At 40.2% G+C, this 14,150-nt stretch overlaps 1 protein-coding gene across 4 annotated transcripts in view; it reads left to right on the top strand.

The window, feature by feature from the left end:
- LOC142337184 (uncharacterized) overlaps nucleotides 1–14,150 on the top strand; it is a 203,365-nt gene that overhangs the window by 22,477 nt on the left and 166,738 nt on the right. The gene's annotated exons all lie outside the window — the stretch shown is intronic.

The following is a 14,150-nucleotide window of genomic DNA, read 5'->3' as shown; positions in this document are numbered from 1 at the left end:
CACGTAAAACCCACCCAAAAACCAAAATCTACCCACCTAAAATCCAGCCACCCAAAAGACAAAACCCAGCCACCAAAAACCCACACCCACCAAAAACCCACCCACCAACAACACAAAAACCAACAACCTACAACCCAAAAACCACTCACCAAAAACCTACCCACCAAAAACCCACCCACCTAAAACACAAAAACCACCCACCTAACACCCACGCAAAAACCAAAACACACCCACCGAAAACCAGAACCCACCTACCAAAAACCAAAACCTACCTACCAAAAACCCACCCACCTAAAACAAAAACCACACACCTAAAACCCACCTAAAAACCAAAACCTACCCACCTAAAAACCAGCCACCCAAAAGACAAAACCCAGCCACCAAAAACCCACCCACCCACAACACAAAATCCAACAACCTACAACCCAAAAACCACTCACCAAACACCTAAACACCAAAAACCCACCTACCTAAAGCACAAAAACCACCCACCTAAAACCCACCCAAAAACCAAAACACCCACCGAAAACCAGAACCCACCTACGAAAAACCAAAACCTACCCACCAAAAACCCAACCACCTAAAACACAAAAACCATCCACCTAAAACCCACCCAAAAAGCAAAACCTACCCACCTAAAAACGAGCCACCCAAAAGACAAAACCAGCCACCAAAAACCCATCCACCTACAACACAAAAACCAACAACCTACAACCCAAAAACCACTCACCAAAAAACCTACCCACCAAAAACCCACCCACCTAAAACAAAAACCACACACCTAAAACCCACCTAAAAACCAAAACCTACCCACCTAAAAACCAGCCACCCAAAAAACAAAACCCAGCCACCAAAAAGCCACCCACCCACAACACAAAAACCAACAACCTACAACCCAATAACCACTCACCAAACACCTAAACACCGAAAACCCACCTACCTAAAACACAAAAACCACCCACCTAAAACCCACCCAAAAACCAAAACACACCCACCGAAAACCAGAACCCACCTACGAATAACCAAAACCTACCCACCAAAAACCCAACCACCTAAAACACAAAAACCACCCACCTAAAGCCCACCCAAAAACCAAAACCTACCCTTCTAAAAACCAGTCACCCAAAAGACAAAACCCAGGCACCAAAAACCCACACCCACCAAAAACCCACCCACCTACAACACAAAAACCAACAAGTAACAAACCAAAATCCAAGCCACCTAAAACCCAAAAGCCCAGCCACCTAAAACCCACCCAAAAACCAAAAATCCACACACCTAAAACCAGAACCCACCTACCAAAAACCAAAACCTACCCACCAAAAACCCACCCACCTAAAACACAAACACCACCCACCTCAAACCCACCCAAAAACCAAAACCCACCCACCAAAAACCCACCCACCTAAAACACAAAAACCACCTACCTAAAACCCACCCAAAAACCAAACCTACCCACCTAAAAACCAGCCACCCAAAAGACAAAACCCAACCACCAAAAACCCACACTCACCAAAAACCCACCCACCTACAACACAAAAACCAACAACCTACAACCCAAAAAACACTCACCAAAAACCTACCCACCTAAAAGCCGAAGCCCAGCCACCTGAAACCCACCCAAAAACCAAAAATCCACAAAACTAAAACCGGAACCCACCTAACAAAAACCAAAACCGACCCATATAAAAACCAGCCACCCAAAATACAAAACCCAACCATCAAAAACCCACCCACACCCACCTAGAACACAAAAACCAACAACCTAAAACCCAAAAACCACTCACCCAAAATCTACCAACCTAAAATCCAAAGCCCAGACACCTAAAACCCACCAATAAAACCAAAAATCCACACACCTAAAACCAGAAACCACCTACAAAAAACCAAAACCTATCCACCAAAAAATCACCACCTAAAACAAAAAAAACACCCACCTAAAACCCACCCAAAAACCAAAACACACCCACCGAAAACCAGAACCCACCTACCAAAAACCAAAACCTACCCAACAAAAACCCACCCACCTAAAACACAAAAACCACCCACCTAAAACCAAAACCTACCCACCTAAAAACCAGCCACCCAAAAGACAAAACCCAACCACCAAAAAACCACACCCACCAAAAACCCATCCACCTACAACACAAAAAAAACAACAACCTACAACCAAAAAACCACTCACCAAAAACCTACCCACCTAAAATCCAAAGCCCCGCCACCTAAAACCCACCAATAAAACCAAAAATCCACACACCTAAAAACAGAACCCACCTACCAAAAACCATAACCTACCCACCAAAAACCCACCCCCCCCCCCCCGAAACACAAAAACCACCCACCTAAAACCCACCCAAAAACCAAAACACACCCACCTAAAACCAGAACCCAACTACCAAAAACCAAAACCTACCCACCTAAAACCCAGCCACCCAAAAGACAAAAACCAACTACCAAAAACCCACACCCACCAAAAACCCACCCAACTAAACCCAAAACCCAGCCACCTAAAACACACCCAAAGACCAAAACACACCCACATAAAACCAGAACCCACTTACCAAAAACCAAAACCTACCCACTTAAAACCAAGCCACCCAAAAGACAAAACCCAACCACCAAAAACCCGCCCACCTAAAACACAAAAACCACCCACCTGTCCAAAACCCACCCAAAAACCAAAACACACCCACCTAAAAGCAGAACCCATCTACCAAAAAACAAAACCCGCGCGCACACACCACACACACACACACACACATAAAACCCACCTACCTAAAACACAACAACCAACCAACTAAGACCAAAAACCCACCTAACAAAAACCAAAACCTACTCCCCCTAAAACCCAAAAGCCCAGCCACCTAAAACCCACCCAAAAACCAAAAATCCACACACCTAAAACCAGAACCCGCCTACCAAAAACCAAAACCTACCCACCAAAAACCCACCCACCTAAAACACAAACACCACCCACCTCAAATCCATCCAAAAACCAAAACCCACCCACCAAAAACCCACCCACCTAAAACACAAAAACCACCTACCTAAAACCCACCCAAAAACCAAACCTACGCACCTAAAAACCAGCCACCCAAAAGACAAAACCCAACCACCAAAAACCCACCAAAAACCCACCCAACTAAACCCAAAACCCAGCCACCTAAAACACACCCAAAGACGAAAACACACCCACATAAAACCAGAACCCACCTACCAAAAACCAAAACCTACCCACCTAAAACCAAGCCACCCAAAAGACAAAACCCAACCACCAAAAACCCGCCCACCTAAAACACAAAAACCACCCACCTGTCCAAAACCCACCCAAAAACCAAAATACACCCACCTAAAAGCAGAAGCCATCTACCAAAAAACAAAACGCGCGCGCACACACCACACACACACACACGCACATAAAACCCCCTACCTAAAACACAACAACCAACCAACTAAGACCCAAAACCCACCTAACAAAAACCAAAACCTACCCCCCTAAAACCCAACCAAGAACCAAAGGCAAAACCCAAACACCTAAAACGCACACATACACACACACACACGCACCACACACACGCACACACACGCACCTAAAACCTAAAACACCTACCTAAAACCCAAAAAACCAAACACCTAAAACCCAGTCACCTAAAACACAAAAAAAACCCAACTAAAACCCAAAAACCACCTAATAAAAATCAAAACCTACCCACCTAAAATCAATAACCAAGCCACCTAAAACCTACCAAAAAAATTCAAAACCAGCCAAAAATCAAACACAACCCACACATACACACCACATACACCTAACACTCACACACACAAACGCGCGCACACACACATACACACGCACACACAGAGAACACACGCACACACATACACACACGCCCACACCACGCGCACACACACATACATACACACACATACACACACACGCACACACAACAGACACACACGCACACACAAACACACACGCACACACACACACCTACATACACACAAACACACACAAACATACACACGCACACACCACGCACACACACATACACACAAACCACCACACACGCACACACAGACACACAAACAAATACACACACATACATACACACACAAACACAAACACACACCACACACACATACACACACTTACACACACACACACCACACACGCACACAGACAAACAAACAAATACACACAGGTTATTTTTTTTCACACTGGCCCTTTCAGCCCAGAATGACTTTTTATCATATCATTTTCTTTATGATTAAAATGGCCCTTTCAGCTCAATGAATTTTTTTATTCAAATACTTTATCTTTTTGATTAAATTTGTCTCACAAAACCTCGGAATTTTTCTAACAGTTTTAGAAATTTACCAGGATTTCTCTTTGTTTTTTTCTTGTAAACTGAAAACGGCAGTTTTGACACAACGTTAACAGCTTTAACTATTTTCGAAATTAAAAGCAAGAAAATTTTTTTTTATTTTCTGGAAATTTTCATATTCTTGACTGTTCTAATTGGACTATTTTCAAGTGTTATTATTTGAGACAGGCGCCAGTTTTTTGTTCTTTTTCGAAAACAAAACAATCTGCGCTAATTTTTCAAAACAAAAAAAAAACAGAACAGTTGAATTAGGGGCAAACACTTGAAAAAGTTTCAAATGACCGAAATTTTGCAACTTTTAGCAAACAAAGAAATTTTAACACAACGAAGCAATTAATCAAAGTGTAAAATATGCGCAAAAATGAAAAGCACCAGTTTTGACAAATCTTGTCGTATTAGTTAATAAAACCAACAATCAGTATATCAAGTTTTTGATTGATTTCAAGCATTAGTTCTTCCCAAATCTAAGATCTAGAATGCGAAGAAACAAAGCCAACACAAGTTTTTTGCCATAGAAGTTCAGATGCGCCAAGTCTTGAGAATCAGGTTTCTTGAAATGGGAGGCATGTATATATCGAGGCCCCACATATAAATTTCCAGGAAAGTTTTGCATTAGATCATTCGTCTCCTTAACCAAATCGTATTTCACATCAGGTCGCGCCATCAAGCCAATAACTCGAACATCAACGTTTTTGATTTGCAGAACCTTTGCAAACCCACAAATGCGCGCTGCTGTTTTCAGTGGACTATCGGGTTTTATCCAATGTTTCATTGGATGTTGTGAAATGTCGTTGTTTCCGATCATTATGATGCACAAGTTAAACTTAGCACAGAACTGCACATCGTCATCGTCCAGATGTCCTGCACGAAATCCAGGCCTACATCTCAGGGAAACGTTGCGTTTGTTAAGCATTTCATCCCTGTCAATGTCTTTTGAGAGACGAACCAGATTGCTGTCTCCCACTATCACAACACTTGGGCTGAAGCAATTACATGAGTCGATATATCAAGGCAAATGCAAACTGGCCCTTTCAGCGCAGTCTGCAACTACCTTACATGACATTTATAATTTTAAACCAGACCGAAAAACGACGAGCACAATAAAACTTCTTAATCTTAATATTTTGCTTTGAGTACAATTTTTCAAAAAGATTACGCAAACGGAGAAAAATCCAAGATGAGAACAATATAGCTTTGCTCTGGAAAAAAAACCGCCAGAAATTTATTTACTAAAAACAAATTCGCTAATTTTAATAACAATTAATTATGTTCGAAACCTTCGCTCATTACACTAATAAAAATTTCATTTTCTTGAATTAGCACAACAGTTTTAAACTCTATTTTGTCAGTTGAAATCACTTCGAGCGAGTCAAAGCAGAAAGTTCAAAGAAAAAACCGAATCCGTTCGTGACACCAGCAGGATATATTTCTCGGACATTTTTTGCTGCTTTTCCAACTGCAAATGAACGATCGGATTTTGAAAAGTAAGTTTCGACACGAAAAAATCTCATATCGCTGGGTTGAAAAACGCATTCGCCAAGATTGTTTCCGATTCGAGTGTACGAGAGAGACGAAAAGCATTTACCGACAGAATTCACAAACCGAGCAAAAAAAAGTCCACAGCCATATCATCACAGAAAGTTTTAGCGCTGTCACTTACAACTGTGAACCCTCGCAAACATTTTTCAGATGTAGCGTGCTGTCTATCATAAGACGCTTGATGTTTTATGAACTGTTCAACAATCGCTTCCGGTTCTTTTATAGTGCCCTGCACTGCACTTAGAAGACAATGATTAGCGGACTCGAAACAAAAAGCTGAAAAACACCAAAGGGGTCCATTTCTTTTTACTTGTTCACTGAGATGCCTCATAGTATGGAAATTGAACGATTGAGAGTCTTCACCGTAAAGGTCAACAGAATTTTCAAAAAACTGTTGAATCAGAACATCGGCTTCATCAATATCATATTGCTTAATTTTAGCGTTAGATATTAGTCTGATAGCTAAGCACAGGGTCATAAAGCTCTTAAAATAAACTTTTTCGATTGGCAAAAAATAAAAAACTAGAGGAGCGACATGAAAAAAGAACAATTTGAAATCAAAAGCCTTCCAAAATTTGATGTCTGAGAGCGATTTGGTTCGATGTTGAATGTCAAATGGCACTTTAACAAAAGTCATATATGTCTCTGCTTTTTTAAGAATTTGATTGGTTGCTAATGAAACAATTAACTTTGATAAAGTTTTACCTGTACCAAGAAAAACCTGGTGCATGGGATCTATGGGACAATTCCAAGGTAAGCTTATTACTTTGTTCAGCGGGGATTGCGACTTTATCCAACTTTTTATTTCGCCACTTTGATCAGCCAGAATACCACAAGCTTTGAAATCCTGGCTTTCTCGCAAGACAAACGTTTTTTTAACCGAAAAAAGCATACGATGATTTTGAGAAAAACCTCTGATGTAGCAATGTGGACACGACGAGTAGCCATTAAACTGGTTCATACAGAGTATACATGCGGTTGCCGGCATGTCTGCGACGACAGAACGAACATAAAATTTTACGACGCCTAGGTCATCAATTTTTAGGTTTGCACAGAATAACGACTCAAGCTCAAAAACGCAACGCGGCAAAAGTTTTGAAAAATCAGGTTTAGACTTTCCATGCCATAGAGCCAGCAAACAGAGATTGGAAAATGCACCCCGAAGTTTTGGAGGAAGATTGAAAATCTGAACCCAAACAGGCCACACAGCAATTTTTGAAGCCTTAGAAACAGGGGCGCCATCAAAGTTCAAAACAAGTTGAATTTCCGGTTTTTGAAAACAGTCCCACGCCGTTTTCCATGAATAGTCAACAGTCCACGAGCTTAAAACATATTTAGCATTCTTCAGAAGTATTTTTTCTATTTGGCTCCTGATGTCCACAAAACAAAGCTTAGAGTTCGCGAGTTCAGTTGTACAAATATTGGGCAGAAAAGGAACCGAAAGTTTAGCGAATAAATTGTTAGGAGCCGGTAAAGTTCTTGCAAAAAGTTTAAGCAAATCTTGCCGCGCAATTTTTGAAAATTTATTTCTATCAGCCATGTTATTAAACTCAAGCATGAAGCTTTCTGTTGAGGCCTGAGCACCCTCATAAAGTGGAGTGTCATCTACACCTTGAAAAAGGTCAAGGTTTCCTTCCTCTAAACAAAACCGGTTACCATGATCGACCTCATCTTCTATTAAATCTAATCTACTGAGGGTTGAAGCTGCAGTAGGTCTCTGAAAACAAATCTCTGACTCCACAAAACTGAGTTCAGAGTGACTATCAGGAGGGGGAAATTCTACATTTGTGCTTTGGGGTGTTCTTATTTGAATAGGACTAGGGACATCAAATGATCCAAAAATTGAATCATATGACAGATAAACTTCCTCGTTGTCACAAGATTGGGCTGTTTCATAGAGGAGACGCCTAGGGGGGAGCTTATCAATCGAAATTCTCTTGGTGGGTATATTGGTTAGTTTCAAATTATGGGCTTCATTCACGGGGGTTGAGGCAAAGTCTGTTCTATGTTTTCGCTTTTTTCGGGGAGGTTCTGGATCGTCCGGCCAGGGATTACCATGTTCGTTTTTGAAAGGGCACAAGCAATTTTCATTAAAATTCCCGGAAAAGTGTCTCGAGTAAAAGACGGTGAGTTCTTCTCCTATTTTTATGTCTTTCTTCGCTACGCAGCACACAATTTTCCCAATTTGTTTATACTCAACATTTGCGTTACAAGATGCATTTATGAACGAAATAGGTCCACGCATTATCCATTGAATACCTTTAAGTTTACTGTAGATAACAGACATGTCATTGAACCCCTCAACTACCTCATTTTCCTTAATTTCGGCCAGAAAACCAATAACACCTTTAACAATACTACCTTTCAGAATTTCGGCTTTGGCAAACAATCCAAGTTGTTGATATGAATCACTAGGTAAATAACTTACAGTCTTGTAGATAACCGACAACATGCTTTTACCATACTCGCCGTCGAGAAAACCGTACACAGTATTCATATCAACACTGTCTAACACATCCTCCTGTATGTCTATTTTATGAGAGCGCAGGTTTTCACTGTCCACTCAGGCTGTGGTTAGCTGAGCATCAAGTTTCGCTAACTCCCTCCAGCTCACGACACTTTTCGTGAAAGTCTTGGAGGATATTGTGTAGAAATTCAGTAGCGTATGTGACATACTGCTCTTAAAAGGAGATTAATTTTGTCACAAAGAAGAAGCAACTGAAACATCGAATAAGGGTTTTGAAAAATGTCCCACTTGGCGAAAAAACATTCAGAGACCTTTGATTTTTCTTAAAGTACATAAGTATAAGTCGAACACAGCTACGAAGTGCAGGGAAACACTTACTTCTAGCTTTCGCAAATTTAACCTGATATATTTTTCACGTCCCTTTCAGAGCGTGTATTGTTTTCATTTTCAACTGATATCAATATTATCAAAGGAATTAAAACACACAACTACAAAAATACTGAAAGAGGAGACGATAAAATCACGCAGCAAAATGAATTATAGGAAGGAACATCAATTGTAAGTCAGGACTTATAGCGAGCGGTAAGTTCAGTTTCATCTCAAACCAAATCACGTCCCTTTCAGAGCGTGAAAATGGCGCTACATTTTCTACTAATTTAGGGCGGCGTGTTAGAAGTACAAGGCTCTTGAGATCTATGAGCAGCGTATATAGCTTCATTACGCTCTCTCCAACCAAGGGCGTTTGCTGCGTCTTTGACCCGGCGTAGAGCATACAAACTGTCACCACAAAACCGATTTACTGCCTCTAAAACAACAACTTTTTCAATGAGTCCTACTCCAACTGTTTCCTATTAGTTCTCACATAGACACCAGAAAGATAGCTACCTCTGAAAAACTTTTCATCTTCCTCTGAGGCCATTTCTCGACCTTCAATTGTTGACCTTTGTGCGAACCAACAAGTTTTAATACGTTGCTCTCTAGTAAGTATGCATCTGCTTAGAAATCGACCAAAACCGGTGTAATCGTCTCTTCTCCCTGCAAATGCCAGCAGATTTTTGTTCTTATAAATAAGTGTTTGATTGGCTTCTTTACGTCTTCGTTCGGCTTCTTTAGTGTTCTTAAACACGAAAAAAAATATAATTCTAAAATCTGAAACCGTTTTCATAAAATCGAAAACTAACAATTTTACGGAGACTCCTTGCAATTTTCAACATTTGGTTAAAAGGGAGGACTTCAGTCTTATTGCTTCTCCTTAAGGCCTCCTCTACACCCCTCAACGCCGACAGACAGTCAGCATAACTGCAGCCCTTCTCCGGCTGAAAAAATAACGCTATTAAAAAGGAATTGAAGAGAAAACAAATGTCTTTGAGCACTCGAAACGCTTTAGAATCAATCTGACGGGCTCTTGGAGAGCATTGTAACTTAAAAACAGCCCCCTATGTTGATGTTCATACTTGTTGAGAAATCAGGATAAGGTAAATTTCTTAGTGCATTAGCAAAAAAAATTACAAACAAAACTTATCAATTCACCTGGTCAGTGTCACCTGACACCATGCTTTGCTGGTGGCCTACTATGCCCAGAGCTGAGATACCGTTGCCATCACAAGGAGGAATTTGATTAGAATCATCCAAATTGATATCAACTGATTGTTCAAACAAAACTCTGAAAATAATATTAATTCAAAAAATGCCAGTTTGCTTTTTAATTGAGAACTCTAAAGATGCTATGGAAGCATTAGTTGAGAAAAAACCTAGCGAGAACCAAAACTGTGTTTCTCTCAGAGCGTGTACTATTAACAAGAGAAACCAAACTGCACTGGCAAAAGATGAAAAACTAAAACAATACATGAAACACAAAGCAACGGAACAAATAGTCAAAGAATCGAGTTCAGCTGAACAAAACTATTCAAGCTGTAAACTCAAAATTAGGTTAATTTGTGAAATTAGAGCCGATATTTCATTTCAAGTATGGTAAGAGCCAATTTTTGAATCTATTATCTTTATTTTGATCAAAGGTCAGTTGCGTTCAAGGTCCGAATAGTACAAAAAAATTTCAGTCTAATTGAATTTTTTGTCCCTTACAGAGCAAAAAATTCTTTTACACTGCGCAAAATGAATCAGATTTGAAGAAACCGCCTCATTTAGGCAATGGGTTCTTGAGGTACAGGAGGAGTATTCTCTTTCTGCTCTGAGCGTCTCTTCCTTTTGACCAAATCAATTCCCTGCTGATTTACATGTTTTAAGATTGATCTATAACTTTCCTCATTGAAGTCGTTTTTCATAATTTTTTCCATCACTACGCGCAACGGCTCCGTTCGTTCGTCATCGGCGGGTTCACGCTCACCCACAAGCGTTTTTTTTGGTTCCACGCAAAACTTTATTCGTTCTTCTTCCGACCACAACCAGTTAGCGATGTTCATCGCCCTTTCACGATAAGTAGCACCCCCGAGCGAAAACAGGTTTCTACTATTCCACACTATTCGTTCCTCAGTCACCTCGTTATCTTCAATTTCAGCCTCCACAACTTCATTACCTTGATTCGGCGTTGAGTTCTGATGCAACCTGTTTATCTCGTCCATGGCTTTTTTTGTAAAATTCATGAACATGTTCAAAGCTCGGTTACTGGCCTCAAGGCGGAGAGCCAACTGCGTCATTAGGTGCTGAAACTCCCCTCTTGGAAACTCCTTCAAAAAAATTAATAAAGTCCAGAGTGAAAACTAATATTTTCCCAACTGTTATTGTTTCAGAGCGCTTTGCAAAATCATTTGTTCTATTAGCAAAATCAATTATAAGGTTTCCTATATTGCAAAAAGTAAACCTAAAACAATAATGAGATCCCCTTTCAGCTCTGCACTGTGATTTAAGTCCTAAACACCAACAGCAATATACCTAATGACTTTCACCATATCAAAAACCGAAAAAAAAAATTGCTAAGTGTCCCTTACAGAGCACTTAGCGTATTTTATATGATCAATATCATTATACCTCAAACTTATTGGGCATCCAAATTTGTGGCTCTTGATTTTGAGCGCCACTAGGACCAGGATTCTCAGCCGTATTCAGAATCTGGCGAACAGTTTCTCCATCAACTTCCGGAAGATCAGGTATATTATCGTTATCTTGGTTGCCCTCAACCGGAAGTTCAACATCATTGCGTGACTTCGGACCTTTTTTCTTGGGGTCAACCTGTACGGATACTTGGGACCCTACAGTCTCATCGTTTTTAACATGCTGCTCTAACAACTCGAGACAATTTATCTTGCTTGCATCATGGCCGCCCATTCGCAAATTATATGCTTGCTTCATGATTTGGGTCAAATATTTTTCCTGTCCCTGAACTCTATAGACTCCAAGTTGAGGGTCATCATACCCGACACCACATTTTATGGTAAGTTGATCGCCAACTGTGAGAGACAATTTTTCCGAATTGGTCATGCCCTCCGGCCATCTTTTGCAATCGACTTCAATTAACGAAAACGTGCGATCAATCGCAAAAAAAAAATGAAGCGCCAGTCTTTTGGCAAAGATATGTCTTCTGTGGATGCACTTGCAGCAGCAACTTTTTCGAGAACACGACTTGATTTTTTCTTTGCGGGTTGACTCAATTCAAAACAAAAACTCTGAAAATGACAACTTTGCATGAAATATCAAAGAATGTAGAGACGCTATTTTAACTATCTCTACTTGACAATTGAATAAATTCTGGAACCCTCTCAAATGATTAGACTTCGATACTAATTATCATTTTTGATTGGAATTGACATACTCCTGAGGGGGCGATGTGGGATCTTTTCCGTTTGTGCCCCCCCCCCAGCTTACTGGGTGCATATTATTTGCAACCCCCAGACGTGCAATATTTTTACATAATGATTTACTATGTAATGACACGTGCTCTGTCACTGGGGGGAGCATAACATACTGGGGGGGGGCACAAACGGAAAAGTTCCAAAAAATTCTCTAGACTAAATAAATTGGTTCGGATACTAAGGAATGGGAAGAGATCAACATGACAGAGCTTGAAATGGGAACTGGTCCAGCTCCAGGAACCACCACTGGTCAAGAAGAGAAGCGACCCTCAATGAGTATGAACACAGACGGTTCTCTCACAATCAACATTGGCAGTGACGACAGTGGAACCCGAGTGAGATTTTTCGAAGCCAACGCCATTAAGCTCGACTTTGAGGAATGTATGGAAGGCGTTACAGAGGTTGAAGCAGTGCAATATTTTTACATAATGATTTACTATGTAATGACACGTGCTCTGTCACTGGGGGGAGCATAACGTACTGGGGGGCACAAACGGAAAAGATCCGCGATGTGAAACAGAATACATCGCAAATCGAATTGCAGGGTGCAGATGGTAAATCGTCACCTGCCCCCGCCCCGTGGGTACCATGTGCTCGATCCTAAATTTTTTTGGCGAAATTTGAACGCAACTTGATCGGACCTATTGGGATAGTTAACAGACATAATAATATACATCATATCAAAATTTGGGCCAAATACAACAGCTATGTACAAAGTTATTAACGATCGAGCACATGGCATACCTCACTTTTTCGGGGTACACGACCTGAAATCTTTAATATCTACCAAACTACTGAACCAATCGCAACGGGACCTAGATTGTTAGAACCGTCATAAAACCAGCTTTAAAACCATATATATAACATCACTTTTCCATCAGCTGATCGCGAAATAAAGCTCTGTGAGGAGTGGGTACATCGACCTAGATTAAGACCCGGAACCATGTGCTCGATGCTGAATTTAATGATAATAATACCTAACAATACTCACTGTGCTGCCATTAGATGTGTTTATCTAGTGTGCCTCTTAACACTTCGTGTATAACCAATTAATCTGAAATGAACGGTACAATGATTATAATGAACGGTACAATGATTATAATCTGAAATAAGGAACGGATGCGCGATTCCAGCTTCGATGCTGAAGTTTCGATGCTACAGATTCGATGCTGACAGATTCGATGCTAACAGATTCGCTGCCGTGTTTCCGCGTACCGACACGTGCCCCAGACTAAAAGTGACCGGAATTCGAATTTTTCGAGGTATAGGTCACAAAAACACTAATATCTCCTCAACGAGAGCATTGTTTGAAAAAATAAAAACTGTTCTGAACTCAGGAGATAATAGGCTTTACAACTATATAACATTTGTCCAGTGAATCTGAAATTTTAATTTGACGATTTTGAGCACTGAGACGAATTCCTCGAAATTTGGTATCCCCAAAAAAACGCTAAATTAAGCCATGATGACGCATTTTTTCGAAGAAACTTTGCAATAGTCTTAACGAGCGTCAAATAAGCTTTAAAATGAGCTATAGTAACCCTGGTAACAATGGCTAGATAAAAAGTTATTCAACTGCTAAACTTTAAAAAAACGTTTTTTTTACCATATTTTGGGCAAAAGTACGACCCGCTCAAAGCAAAATTTTGTTAATAAATTGCAGGAAAAGCATATTAGTATATTACATTTTTAGAATCCGCATAAATGAGCTAAATAATTTGCTGTAGTAATATGGGGTATTCGCTGTCTGTAAAAAAGTATTAAGCAATGAGTCGCAAAATGAGGTCAATTTTTAGATATTTTAGGCAAAAATTGGCAAAAAAAGAGCTTTTATCTCACTTTAAACTACTTTTTCATAATACTGTTGGCAAGCTCGTATAATGAGCGTTGTTTTGCGCTATTGAAAGTACGTTTTAATTCTTTAAATAATAAGTTATAAGGTAAGGAGTTTCTCTT

The sequence above is a fragment of the Convolutriloba macropyga genome, chromosome 3, assembly GCF_964194025.1.
Source record: "Convolutriloba macropyga chromosome 3, txConMacr16.3, whole genome shotgun sequence".
Taxonomy (NCBI): Eukaryota; Metazoa; Xenacoelomorpha; order Acoela; family Convolutidae; genus Convolutriloba; species Convolutriloba macropyga.
The sequence above is the reverse complement of the archived record's forward strand: the minus strand, read 5'-3'. Positions and strand labels throughout refer to the sequence as shown.